Below are 12115 nucleotides of genomic sequence, written 5' to 3'. Positions count from 1 at the left end.
CCAAGTTCTTAACAACCACCATCGCTCCAAGCATCTACAGAATGCTCATCACACCACACTCAAGCCCCAGGAAACCTCCAAAGACGAGACAGATTTTCCCAGCACTCAAGGAGTTTACAATGTCACTTGGAAGACATGGTGAGCATTGAAACCATGGACATGACAGTCCAAGCAATACAAGAAGCTGCCCACAAGTGCCCAAGATGAGGACCGAGGCAGTGAGAGTTGAGCAGGATGCCTCTGCAACTCCGGGTTCGAAGGCAGTGGTAGAAATGTGCAAGTCCAAGAATAATCAGAGACCTCTTCCCGCCGAGGCCAGAGCTGGAGGATTTGCGTAAGAAAGTTAATGGAATGGGGGGCTGGGGTGTAGGCAGAAGGAACATGAAGACATGGGGTCAGCCAAGCTAAAGGCCTCTTCATGAGGCAGGCAGTCAGGATGCACGTTGCCTTCCCCAACCCAGCCCCAGCATCACAGAAAATAGTAGCCATCCATACAGAAGCAGGAGTGACAGTTCAAGCCTCTGCCATTTCCAGGGGTCCTGTGACATCATCAGTGACCTAGCACATTTCTAGGGACCCGATGATAACCAAGGCATGGGGACTGCGCCATCCCAGTCTCCCAGGACCACAAAGAATGGGCTTCCCCGTGCAAGCAGCCTCTCTGGATTTATTTTCTCCCTCCTGTGTGTCACTATGTCAAGTGACAAAAAAAAAAAAAAAATGCATGTGAAAGATGAGACCCCTCCTGTTTTTCTTCCCAGAGTCTTGGGCTTACTGTGGTCCTTGGAGCCTTTGATGAGAAAGTCCACATAGGCATGAAACTGGGAGCACAGGGCACCTCCAGCAGCAAGATTAGTGCTCGTAGTGGGCTGGTCATTGGACAAGGAGACACAAGATCTCTTGTGAACCCCAAATCCGGCCCCTGCTTCCAGGGTTGCTATGTATATACGGCTCACCAGTCACTGCTGCTGCTGCTGCTGCTAAGTCGCTTCAGTCGTGTCCGACTCTGTGCGACCCCATAGACGGCAGCCCAGCAGGCTCCCCCGCCCACTACTACTCCGTTTCCCAGTCATGATGTTAGGTGGCACCGGGGTTGGGGGAGGGTGGCCACATTCTCTGCAAAGTAGTCGGACGGGGGGTGTCCCTCCTCCAGGCAGCTATGACCCCTCCACATTTCCCTCCTCACGTGCCTGGAGGGGTGCTGACTGTGGTGCCAACCTGGGAAGCCACCTTTCAGATATGGCAGAGCCACCATCGGCCTGGGTGCCTCAGGGACTCTCTAGAGCACAGTGCTTGCTCCCCGCTCCCCCGGGTCAACCATGTGGAGCTCCTGCACTGGACTAGTATGCAAGAAAGAAAGAAACGTCTTTCGTGTTGGAGCCCTCATATTTTGGGTCTATTTGTTATAGCAGTTTGGCCTACCCTAACATAACCTCAAAGTTAACCTGAGGTTAACCTGAGGTTAACCTTAACCTGAGTCTTCCTTTACCAGTCTGCTAAGTGACTAGACACCTGATTCCTTACAAATAAGCAGGGGTGTTGGCAGCCTAGGGGCAGAGGCAACTGGGCGGTGATTGAAATGAAGGGTTACACATTCATACACTCTCTCCCGCACCTCTGGGAGGTGTCAGCCTCCGCTCCCTGCACCTCTGTTTAAAGGCAGGTCTGGAAGTCCGTTCTCAAAAGAGGCCTCTCATCAGGGGGTTGTTTTTCATTTCCGCAACCATCTCCCTGAGAGCTTCCCCAGCTCCCGGGAAGGGGCCTGAGTACAGAAGGGAGGAAGCCGCCGCCCTGGCCCCCAGCACGGCTGCCATATCAGAGATAAGTATCAACAGTTTATTGGAGGACTCCGCCCTTTCCTTCTGCTTGACCCAGCTGCGTCCCAGCTCAGGGCACACACCTTGTTTGATTCTGACTGAAGCCGTTAACAGGAGTGTGCTGAGTTTTGGGGGGTGCAGGGGCTGCAGGGGCCAGAAGCAGGCATTCAGAATGCTCAGCCGGTCCTGACATTGTGGCCCACATGTGTGTTTCCAGGGGCCCTCGGAAACAACAGTCCCCTTTACTGGGCTCTAAAAAAGCAATCAAATGGCGAGACCCAGCCAATTCCCGCCAGGCCGCTTCTGTTGGCCCTGGAACACACTGACATGGCCTGACAGGACACATATAAAAGAGAGAAACCAAGAAATTCTACAAGGATGGGCTGGTGTGTTTGCTCTCCACGCTTAGAACGCTCCTTTGGAGGAGAATTGTGTCTTAGGAAGAAAATTGCTGTTCTCAGCCCAGCATCATCCTCAAGCAGTAGGGAAGCAAACAGTGGTCCCCCAGGCTGGGAGAGACGCTCACCCTGGGACAGCTGTTAAGACGCCCTCTAGGATGTTTCCAGAGTTCATACTTTTAAAGCAACACAGTTTGTAAAAGCATGTGTCGGCATGCCATGGAACCTGATAGGATAGCCCCTCCCCGGGCCCCGTTAAAATATCCCCCAAAATATGCCCACACCTGGGGCGACCGGGGGACCCCAGCGACCCTGCCTAACCACTTCATTTACTCACAGAGGCAGATGCAGAAGACACACCAACAGCCCTCTTATCAAGAGAAGGACTGCTTGCCTCGAGGAAGGCATGGAACCCCCCTGGCCTCACCCGTCCGCCCCCGACTCTGGGACTTGGCAGTTTCACGAGACCCGAGGGGGCTCCCCTGTCCTCCCAGGAAGCTGTCTCCTGACGGGGGTGGGAGATGGGGGTGCAGGGTGGGGGGTGGATGGAGCACCTGCCCTGCCCGCATCAGAGTCTCCCACGGCACTTCAGACAGAAGGGCCACCCGAGGGCCCACATCCAGATTTAGCAGGTGACAAGGCCCCTTACCTGCCCCTGGGGGGTGGGCTGCTCTGTGAGTGGACAGCATCTCGGTATCTCACGGCGTCGAGCGCCCCTAGGGGCCAGATTGTGCCAGCTTAGACTTATAGTGGAGGACTTCTCCTTCTCACAGGACAGGATTGGGGGAGGAGAAATGGTTATCAGGGGGCTGGGAGGGCCCTGGTGACGGTTTCTGAGAACTCTCTGTGGCTCAGCCTGCCACCCCCACCCCCACCCCCATGCCCCAGCCTTGCTGAAGTCTTGGCCAAGTCTACAGAAGAGACCAAGAAATGTCTGGTGGGACTGGTCTGACTGGGGACAATGGGGAAGGAGCTGTGTTTCACGTTTGCTTCCTCAAGCTGATGTCTAAGGCCAAGGGACCGTGAGAAGCCCCTTTGCGGGACGTGGCAGGATAGCACAGGTGTGTTTTGGCCCTCCGTTGACCCCTGGCCGGGAGCGCAGGAGGCCACGGGACCCCGAGGGTTGCGGATGACTTGGATGGGCCGGAGGGGCCCAGCCAGCAGGCCACGCCCCCACCCTGCCGGTGACAGGCGGCCCATCCCATTCCTCAATCCATGTGACGTGACACAAGAGAGAATGAAAATGAACGCATCCAGAAGATACTTAGGGCTGGATCAAGTCCTTTCTTCAACTGCTGCCTTCTGAAGAAATCTAAACCCCAGCAGTGCCAGGATCTCAGGTCACAACACGCAGCTGAATGAATCTGTACTGAGTCTGGGCCGCCCAGGGAATATGCCACAGGCTGCATCTGACCAGTGCCCAGGCCACCCCCAAGGCCCCGGAGCCCTGCATTTTCCCCCCCTACTCCACTGAAAGCCTGCTGGTGCCAATGCTAAGCTCTGGTTTCCCTGAAACTTGCCCCTACTACCCTCCAGTCTAAACTTGTCAAAGGGGTCCACTCAGTCCCCAAAGGCTGGGAATAGAAGCTATAGAAAATGCATACACACTAAGCTGCGACAAATACAAGCCCTGGGGGAGCCATCCTTGATCCAGGACCAAGTCAGCCTCGTGGGGAGGGGAGGGCCGTGAAGCACAGAGAGAGGGAAGTCCAACTCCGAGGGTGAAAGATTTCTAAGGTGATACTCGAGCAGAAAAACGTGTCTGAGAATATGAAGTCTAGACGGGCAGGGCTGTTTCCCTCCGTTTTGTGGGCTGGTGTGACCCACCCGCCCCACCTCATGCTCACATTAGGGCTTGACGCATAGTAAGTGCTCAGTAAATATTTGTGAAATGAATGAATCAAGACCTGTGCAACCATGAGACTGAGGGGGGTCCCTCCCTGCCAGCCGAGCTGCCTAAGGAGGTTACCGGAAGGGCTGGCTGGCTCACTACCTAGGAGCATCCTTGTCCCTAGAGGCCACGGGAGGCCCAGAGGAGGCAGAAGGACCTCTGACCTGGCTTCACAAGCTCAGAAGCCTGGTTTTCTTTGGTATCCAAAACTGATCAACTCCAAGGCCAAACTAATCATTTAAAAAAAAAAAAATCCTCCCAGGGGCCATTAGCATGGGCTGTAGGCACACCTCCCTAGTATCCGCACCCTCCTCTCCGAGGAGAGGTCTGTAAGCCCTTCCGACAACCCTGACTCCTCCCTCCTCCCGGGCTGTTTCCAGGACACACGTGGAATTGACAGAAGGGTGAGGAATCACGGAGTCAGGACAAGGTACGTTCACAGGAGTGTCCAATGAGGCTCAGGTGACCATCTGCAGCTTCTTGGCGTGCAAGCTGGTATAAACGCTGCAGGAAAAACAAAAGCAATGGTATAAAATGCACCAAAAGCTTTTGCCCTGAGGTCCCCCTTTTCAGGAATCTATCCTTTGAAATGATCAGAGAAGGCAATCGTCAGAGGCTCGTGCAAGGAGGTTTTTTGGAAGAAACCATGTAAAGGTCCTGGAATAGGAGAATATTCAGATAAAAGACAGTGCGTTCCTCAGGAGACCCCATCCATGTCCTTGGAAACATTGTTGAACTAAGGGGTGGCAGGAACCCCAAATGCAACCAACCCAAGCCTGTAGGGGATTTTGCAAATTGGCAGGAAGGGTGGGTTTTTGTGGAGAAGACTTACATTGCAGAGAGCGTGCAGCGTTTGACACAAAAGAGAAAATATTGCTGTCTTTAGCTTTTGTCCCCGTGTCTCCTCGGGCTCATCCCCAGCCTCCCGAGCACCTGGAGGTCATCTAGACCTTCTGGACTCAGTCTCCTCACTGCCTCTCTCTTCCTCCTTATTTGATATTAGTAATAAGAGAGGCGTAAATACAACATGTCCTCTGCCAAATAAGCGACCGTTGGCACAGAAGTGCATGAGACAAGGCAGAGGCACACCCTGGGTCAGAGACACACGCTGAGCATCGTAACGTAAATAGATAAATGGATGGGTAGAATACATATATGTGGGGAAATAATTGGAGTGAATTTGAACAAATGTAAATGTAATTTGATTTCCACTTGGGTCTCTCATAATATTGCCTAAGTTCAGGGCAAAAAAAAAAAAACAGAATACCCTACCTAAAGGCTTAGGTGGGAGTCCCCTAAAAATCTGGGGGTGCCTTATATCTGCAGGCAATTTGATCCCTCCTCTCTGGCCCTCTGAGCCTGCAGGCCCACCCCGCATGCCTGACTCTTCTTCTTTCCTTCTGGTTGTTCCTATCCTGAAGTCCCTGAGAAAAATAAGGACTCAATAGCCAATGAATGAAGAGGCCAGTGTGAGAGGCTTCCCTGGGTGGCCCAGCGGCGGGACCCTGCATACCCTCCTGGGAAGGTGGGCAGGCCTCTGACCCTGACCTGAGGCTGTCCCTCTGAGTTCTTTCTGCCTCAAAGACCCAGGGCCCAACCATCTCCCTCTGCCCATCCCCCACCACGGCTCTGCAGGACACTCTCCTCCCAGGGTGGGCACCTCTGAAGCTGGCCAGGAGCCCCATGGCAGGGTGGCACTGAGAAAAGTAACTGAGGACTTCCGTTGGTGGAAATGGCCCATTAGGCCTTTGAAACTATCCCCTGGAGACACTTAAAAAAAAAAAAAGCAAAAGCTAGAATATTATAAAATGGACAATCTTCTTAAAGGCATCAAAGAGATATCAAGATAGCTGGGAATTACTGGGCAGAGTCATAGAGAAGAGAACCCAGAACAGTAAACCCAGCTCTCGAAGCTGCTTTTGCCTTGAGGGCACTGGTGGATCCAGACAAATCTGCTCAGAAACCGAGCTGTGCGGCCAGTGGGTTTGTAGACAAAAGGGAGCCCAGCGAGCCCTCCCTCACCTCCTTTAACCCTGACCCCAAGGAAGGGCTACCCTCTGAGTGCATGGGGAACCAGAATGAGCCAGCCCTCCACGCACTTGCAGCTCAGCTTCCTGTCATCGAGTTGGTTCGGGCACCTCTGACTATGAACTTGGATTATGGTGGTCCCGTCTGTCACGGCCAGCAGGTACATGCCCGCAGCAGAGAAGAGTCTTCTCCAGAAGACAGCATCAACCTAAGCCTCCAACTTTTCCTACAAAGAGAGAGCCATCCTGGAACTCCTTCCCCACCAGGAAATCCTGGTGGGTCCCGCTGCCTAGAGACTCGAGGGAGTCACCTGTCAGGGATGCTGAAAAGTCTGAGCCTGGGGGCAGACCCAAACCTGACGCCCTCCACTCACCGTGCCCTTTTCTGGGATGAAACTGGATCTAGATGCCTTGCAGGTTCTCTAGGAAATCAGCTGGATAATTCCTGGAGGGCTCATCCTGCCCGAGTGACAGTTGAAAGAATCCAGATTGGAACCATCGGCACCCATCCCCTCTTCTCCCACATTTCTCTTTGCAAGGAGTCATGAGGCTCTCTCAGGAGCAGGGTAGCCCTGCTCTTGGAGAGAGGATGTCTGATGCTGGGAAATCAGGCTCTTTGGCAGCAAGGTAGTCCCCATGATGGTCTCTGGACACAGCCCACCTCGTAGCCATTCCTCCTGAGCCTCCCTCTGGATCATCCATCCTCCAACCAGAGTCCCCTTCTGTCCCTTCAAGTTCCATTCAGGGGCTGGCTGACCACCACCTGTGCACCATCACCCCTTAGCGCTTTCAGCAGGATGGCAGGATTTTTACCTGTCTTTTGCTTAGCATAAATTTGATGGCAGCGGAAGTTGAGTCTGTCTTGTCCTCCTGGGTGTTCCCAGTTCCTAGAACCTGGCAGAATAGGGCGAATGAATGAAATCACAGCATCTCCCATGAGGCCCAGAGACTCAGGACGGCCAGTGATGTACCGACCGCAGTGACTACTGCAGTGATGTACTCCCCCCTTCATTTACAAATATTGGGGGCCCCTCCTCCTAGCTCTCCTGATGTACCTCTTCTTTCGTCTTCTCCTTTTGTATGAAACTTTACAGGTGACTGGATCGTGGCTGGGCTTGCAGAGTACTCTCAAAGTGAAATGCTGGTTGACACACCATCCTTCACTCTAAAGCTATTTCCAAGGTCACTGACCGCCAGATCCTCATACTACCGTCATTGTCACTATCAAAAGTGATCACTGCTCCCCCGACCAAGTGCCCAGACTTGGCACACACACACATACACACACAAAGCATTCCAGTCCACACCCACCCAGAAGCTAGAGCATCATAAGGGAGAGGCTGGCCAGTGAGCGCTGGCTGGCCTTGCGGTTATATCCACAAGTACGCAGGGGGCAACGTCAGAGTAACAGCCCCTTTTGAGACAAAGAGTGCTGTTTGCTTGGGGCAGAGGCAGCAAGGAAGGGTATGATCAAGACTCATGGAAGGAGGCGAGGTTCCCCAGAGCCTGAGGGAGACCATCCCAAGGCTCAGCGAAGAGTGGGGACTAACTGCCCCCAACAAGTAGAGGGAGGGCCGATGCTTTTGATTGAGGGGGAAGGGATGGGAGGGGAGCATCCAGAGTCAAGAGAGGGTGGGAGAAGAGAGGGCTGTTGGCAAGACTCCATGCGAGGCTGGACGCTGATCGGGGGCCCAGGGGACACTCCAGTGGCAAGAGGAAAGAAGGTTTAAAAGCAGCAAACGTCTGAAGCCCCCTTGTAGAAGTGTGTGCATGAGTGCCTGTGACACACAGGGTCAGCCCTCCCCAGAACACCCGCCCCCGTTCCTCCAGAAAGTCAAAGCACTGCCCCTGAATATTTTATATGATGCAGTCTTAATGGCATCTCACACCCAGGGTGGCCTGGTAAATAAATACAGCTGCAAATGTGCAGAAGGCAGAAACCAGGAGGCCAAAATGACCCCATGGTCTCAAGCCCGCAGGCGACCGACGAGCGCACGCAAATGGTGCTGGCCTCTGAGATCCCGCTATCTTAGATGCCAACAGGGCCCGGCCACCTCGGAGAACAGACGCCTCTGCAGAGTGCCACCACAGCCATCACCCAGCACGGTGGGCGATATCACCACGGAGAAGCAGACCTTGAACTGGATCTGAACTGGAAAGGGACGGTGTGTGGCTCATCCAGGAACCACTGAGGAGGTTGGCTGGATGCAAACAAAAGGGCTGGGCAGGTGACTGGCGGGGCGAAGGGAAACGGAGGGCCAGGAGGGGCTGGGAGAGGCTGTGAAGAGCCTCCAGGGCTGAGTTAAAGAGTTTGGACTTTTAATCTGTTGGCAACAGGGAGCCGCTGAAGGTTTATTGACCAAAGGAGCACTTGGGTGCACTGCCCTCTCTGCAAAGAAGGTGGGCAGAGCCCAGGGGAGCCCAGGGGCTGAGAGACCAGTTAGGAAACCAGCTAGGAGTTTAGGGTCTCTGGAGGAGGGGCCCTGACCAGAGCAGGGGCTGTGGGTGGGAAGCATGGTGGCAGGGGAAAACTTAGGATGCCTGGAGACGCGACAGGACTGGTGAGCCACCGGGTGGGGGCGGGGAGGGCGGAGGAGGAGAATAGACACTGAGTCAAAGATGACTCGGCTGACATCAGGGCCTGGGAAGGTAAGCGGGCGCGCCCAGGGGACCCCAGAGAGAGGCCAGTGGGGCTCTGGGGAGCCAGCTGGGAGATGCACCTGATGAGTTCACGGTCGGGGAGAGAGAGATTGGGGGGGGTGGGTGGTGCTTCGGGAGGCTCAGGCTTTCCTCAGGAGCAGACTTGCTGGCGGCCGACTCCTCTGCCTTCTCAAGGGCTTGGAGGTGGCGTGCCACCTTGCCCTTCTCTGAGAGCGACGTCTCGTTGGATGGAGACGTGTGCCACCCCAAACAGCCCCATTCACGTCCCCCTCCCCAGTTCGCAGCAGTTGCATGGAGCCCGAGCTACGCAGCCCCTCCCCTCTGCCACTGGGTCCTTCTGGGAGTCAGGCCCAGGGACCCCCGCCCTGCTGTCTTCCCCCACGCCCGCTCAGAATCGGCACAGCCACCCATCCACCTGCATGATTCTCTTACGCCTCTTCAGACCCATGCTGCAGCGGGTGCTGGCGTGGCACCTGTGGCTCAGTGCGCCTGAGACCTGGCCTGTCATCAGGGACTTAACAAGGCACTGGGCTCCAGGCAGGACCCAGGCCGCTGCCTCCAGATGACCTGGCCTGCAGGACCAGGTGAGCCCTGCAGTGGGCGGCTGGCTTTTCCTCATGGGCAAGACACCCTCTCTGAATTGGAGCTTTTCACCTGTAGGTTCTGAGAAGGAAACTCAGTAGTACTTTTTGAAGTTTTTTTGTTTTTTTCCCCCTGCTCACCAGGAAGAGCCCGGACATACAGGAGCGTTGACAACCAACCCTCCACTCAGACTAGTTTTAACCCTTCCTTAGACATCAGGACCATCTTACCAGGTACCCAGGAACCTGGAAACGCTGATCCTCCAAGCAGGATGGTTCTCCTGCGCACGGGAAGGGACCTGCCGCCCCTCTAAGTCCCCGTTCTCCCTCCAAGGCACGTCGGGCAAGCCCCTGCTGGCTTTCTGACCTCCAGTATCTGGGACGAGGGACCATGGGTGACCCTCCAGCTGGGACATCGGGGGCCAGGTTGGGGGTGGGCATCGCGGTAACTAAGGGCTATGGCGGAAGACGGGCCAAGGCGTGGGGGGCCAGAACTCGGGAAGGCCCGGGGCCGTGGCCCCGGGCGGGGCACAGGGAGCCCGCCGCCTTCTAGCTCTCCGGGATGAGGCCTCGCCTGGGAGCTTGTTGGAAATGCAGAGTCCCAGGCCACAGGCCTGCTCTTTGAGAGCCCACATGATGAGCTCCGGCGAGTGCATCCTCGGGAGGCTCCTCAGTACCAGGAGACGTGCAGCCGATGTCGCCGCAGCGGAAGCTGAGGTCGGCCAGGGTGGGGCGGGGGCAAAGTGTCGGGTGTCGGGGTGCCCCCACCGGCCGCAGTGCTCTTTGGGCAGGCCAGGTGAGGTTCGGGGCTTTCAGACTCTTGAGTCTTGGCGCCTGACTGCCTTCGGGAACGCCCTGACGGCGGTCTCCCTAGGGGGGCACCGTGTTGTCAATCTGAGGTGTGTTTGTGTGTGTGTGTGTGTGTGTGTGTGTGTGTGTGTTTTTATAGGGGGGTCCGAATCCACCCCCGGCCCCGCAGGCTGTCGCCACAGCCTCTCCAGTCCCGGGGTGCGGAGACAAAGCCCCCAGCACCCGCGCCGCGCCAGCCAGGGCGCGGAGAGCCGCGAGGCGAGGCGAAGGCGGCGGCCTCCGGCTGGGTCTTGCTTAGGGTTCTGGGTACAGACGCTTCGGGCTCAGCGGAAACTTACCCTCAGTGGGGGAGAGGGCCGAAGCTCCCGCCAACTCCGGAGCCCGAGTCTCCTCAAGTGTGGACCGACAGTGCTGGACTCTGCGACCCCAACCTGAACCCCCGCCCTACACTTTCCAGCGTCGTCTCGCTCCGCGGCGCTCCATCCCGGGGTGCAGACTTTGGGGTCGGCTCCGTCCAGGCCCTAGGATCTCGTTCCAAGGATGACTGTCAGCACCGCAGAGGTAAGCTGCAAAACTGAACACAAACCTCTGATGTTGAACGCAGTAGTGCGCAACAGAGGCGGCATCCCATGTCAGTGATGCCGAGACTTTCGGATAGACATCTGAAAAAAGACTGAATCCTGACCTCCTTCGACGGCCGCTTCCAGGACAGGGCAGGGGGCGCCAGTGCTCCGGAACCCCCCCGCCCTGCACCTCGGGATCACCGGGGACACGTGCTGATGCCACGCCCACGGCGGTTTTGGGAAGCCAGGTAGGGCTCTGATGAGTCTGCTGCGCTCAGGTCGGGAGCCAGGGCAGCAGCTGCCCTTTGTGAGCTCCACTCAGTGACACATGGACGGTCCCTGAGCTGCTCGACCAGGGTGCAGACAGCCAAGGGTCAGAACCACACACAGCCGGGCCTGGGCGCCAGCAGAGATGATGCTAGACCGGGATGAGCCAAGCTCTGCACTCAGGTCGACCTCATCCTTCCCCAGGAAGGGGCCTAAAAGGGAGGAAAGAGGAGGAGGAGAAAAAGAAACTAGCCATAGTCTGAGCTCTCCTTTGGGTGCAGTTCAGACCCCAGGGGCCTCACTCCTTGTGCTTGGCCAAGGGGCTCTTCCTGTCCCTCTGCTTTTGCGGGTATCAGTTAGAGATGGAGTCCCTCGGTGGTGCAGTTCTCCCAAATACAATGCCAAGTCTCTTTTAAAAAGTGTTAAATATTTGTGGACACAGGGAAATGCTCATAATGGTAAGTGAAAAAAATCAGGTCATATGACCCAAATGTGTAGAGAACAGTTGAAAAGGCACAGAAGTGTAAGCAGAGCTGGCTCCTTCGCTTGTCAAGGCTTCTGAGGCCCCCATCCACCCCCATCCCTGCCACACCCTTGTCACCCTGCCATCCCTCTAGGCCACCGTGTCTGGTCTTCCCTTCAGACTCAGCTTCCTGAGCTTTCCAGTTAACACAGAGCCCTGCATAAGTGGGTCCTCAATAAATGTTTGCAAATGATAAATGCAGATAAATGACCAAAGGAAGGGAGGGAGGGAGAGACACTGAAATGCCATTCCGAGTTATCTGATAACTTATTTTATCTTCTTTATAATTAACTATCTTCCAAAATGTCCCCCATAAAAACATTGCTTTTATAATAAATTCACTTTTAATCAAAATTTGCTTTTTAAATCAGTCTGAAATGTTTTTCTCATAACTTCCAGTCCTATTTTTTAAGTGAATCCAGAAGACACCAGACTAGATTGCGTCTCCACAGCATTCACACCTTTCAGATCTGATGCTGGACATGTGATGGGGCTTCCCTGGTGGCTCAGATAAAGCCTGGTAAAGAATCTGCCTGCAATGCAGGAAACCCCAGGTTCAATCCCTTGGGTCAGGCAG

The sequence above is a fragment of the Bos taurus genome, chromosome 21, assembly GCF_002263795.3.
Source record: "Bos taurus isolate L1 Dominette 01449 registration number 42190680 breed Hereford chromosome 21, ARS-UCD2.0, whole genome shotgun sequence".
Classification (NCBI taxonomy): domain Eukaryota; kingdom Metazoa; phylum Chordata; class Mammalia; order Artiodactyla; family Bovidae; genus Bos; species Bos taurus.
This window is presented reverse-complemented; position numbering follows the sequence as displayed.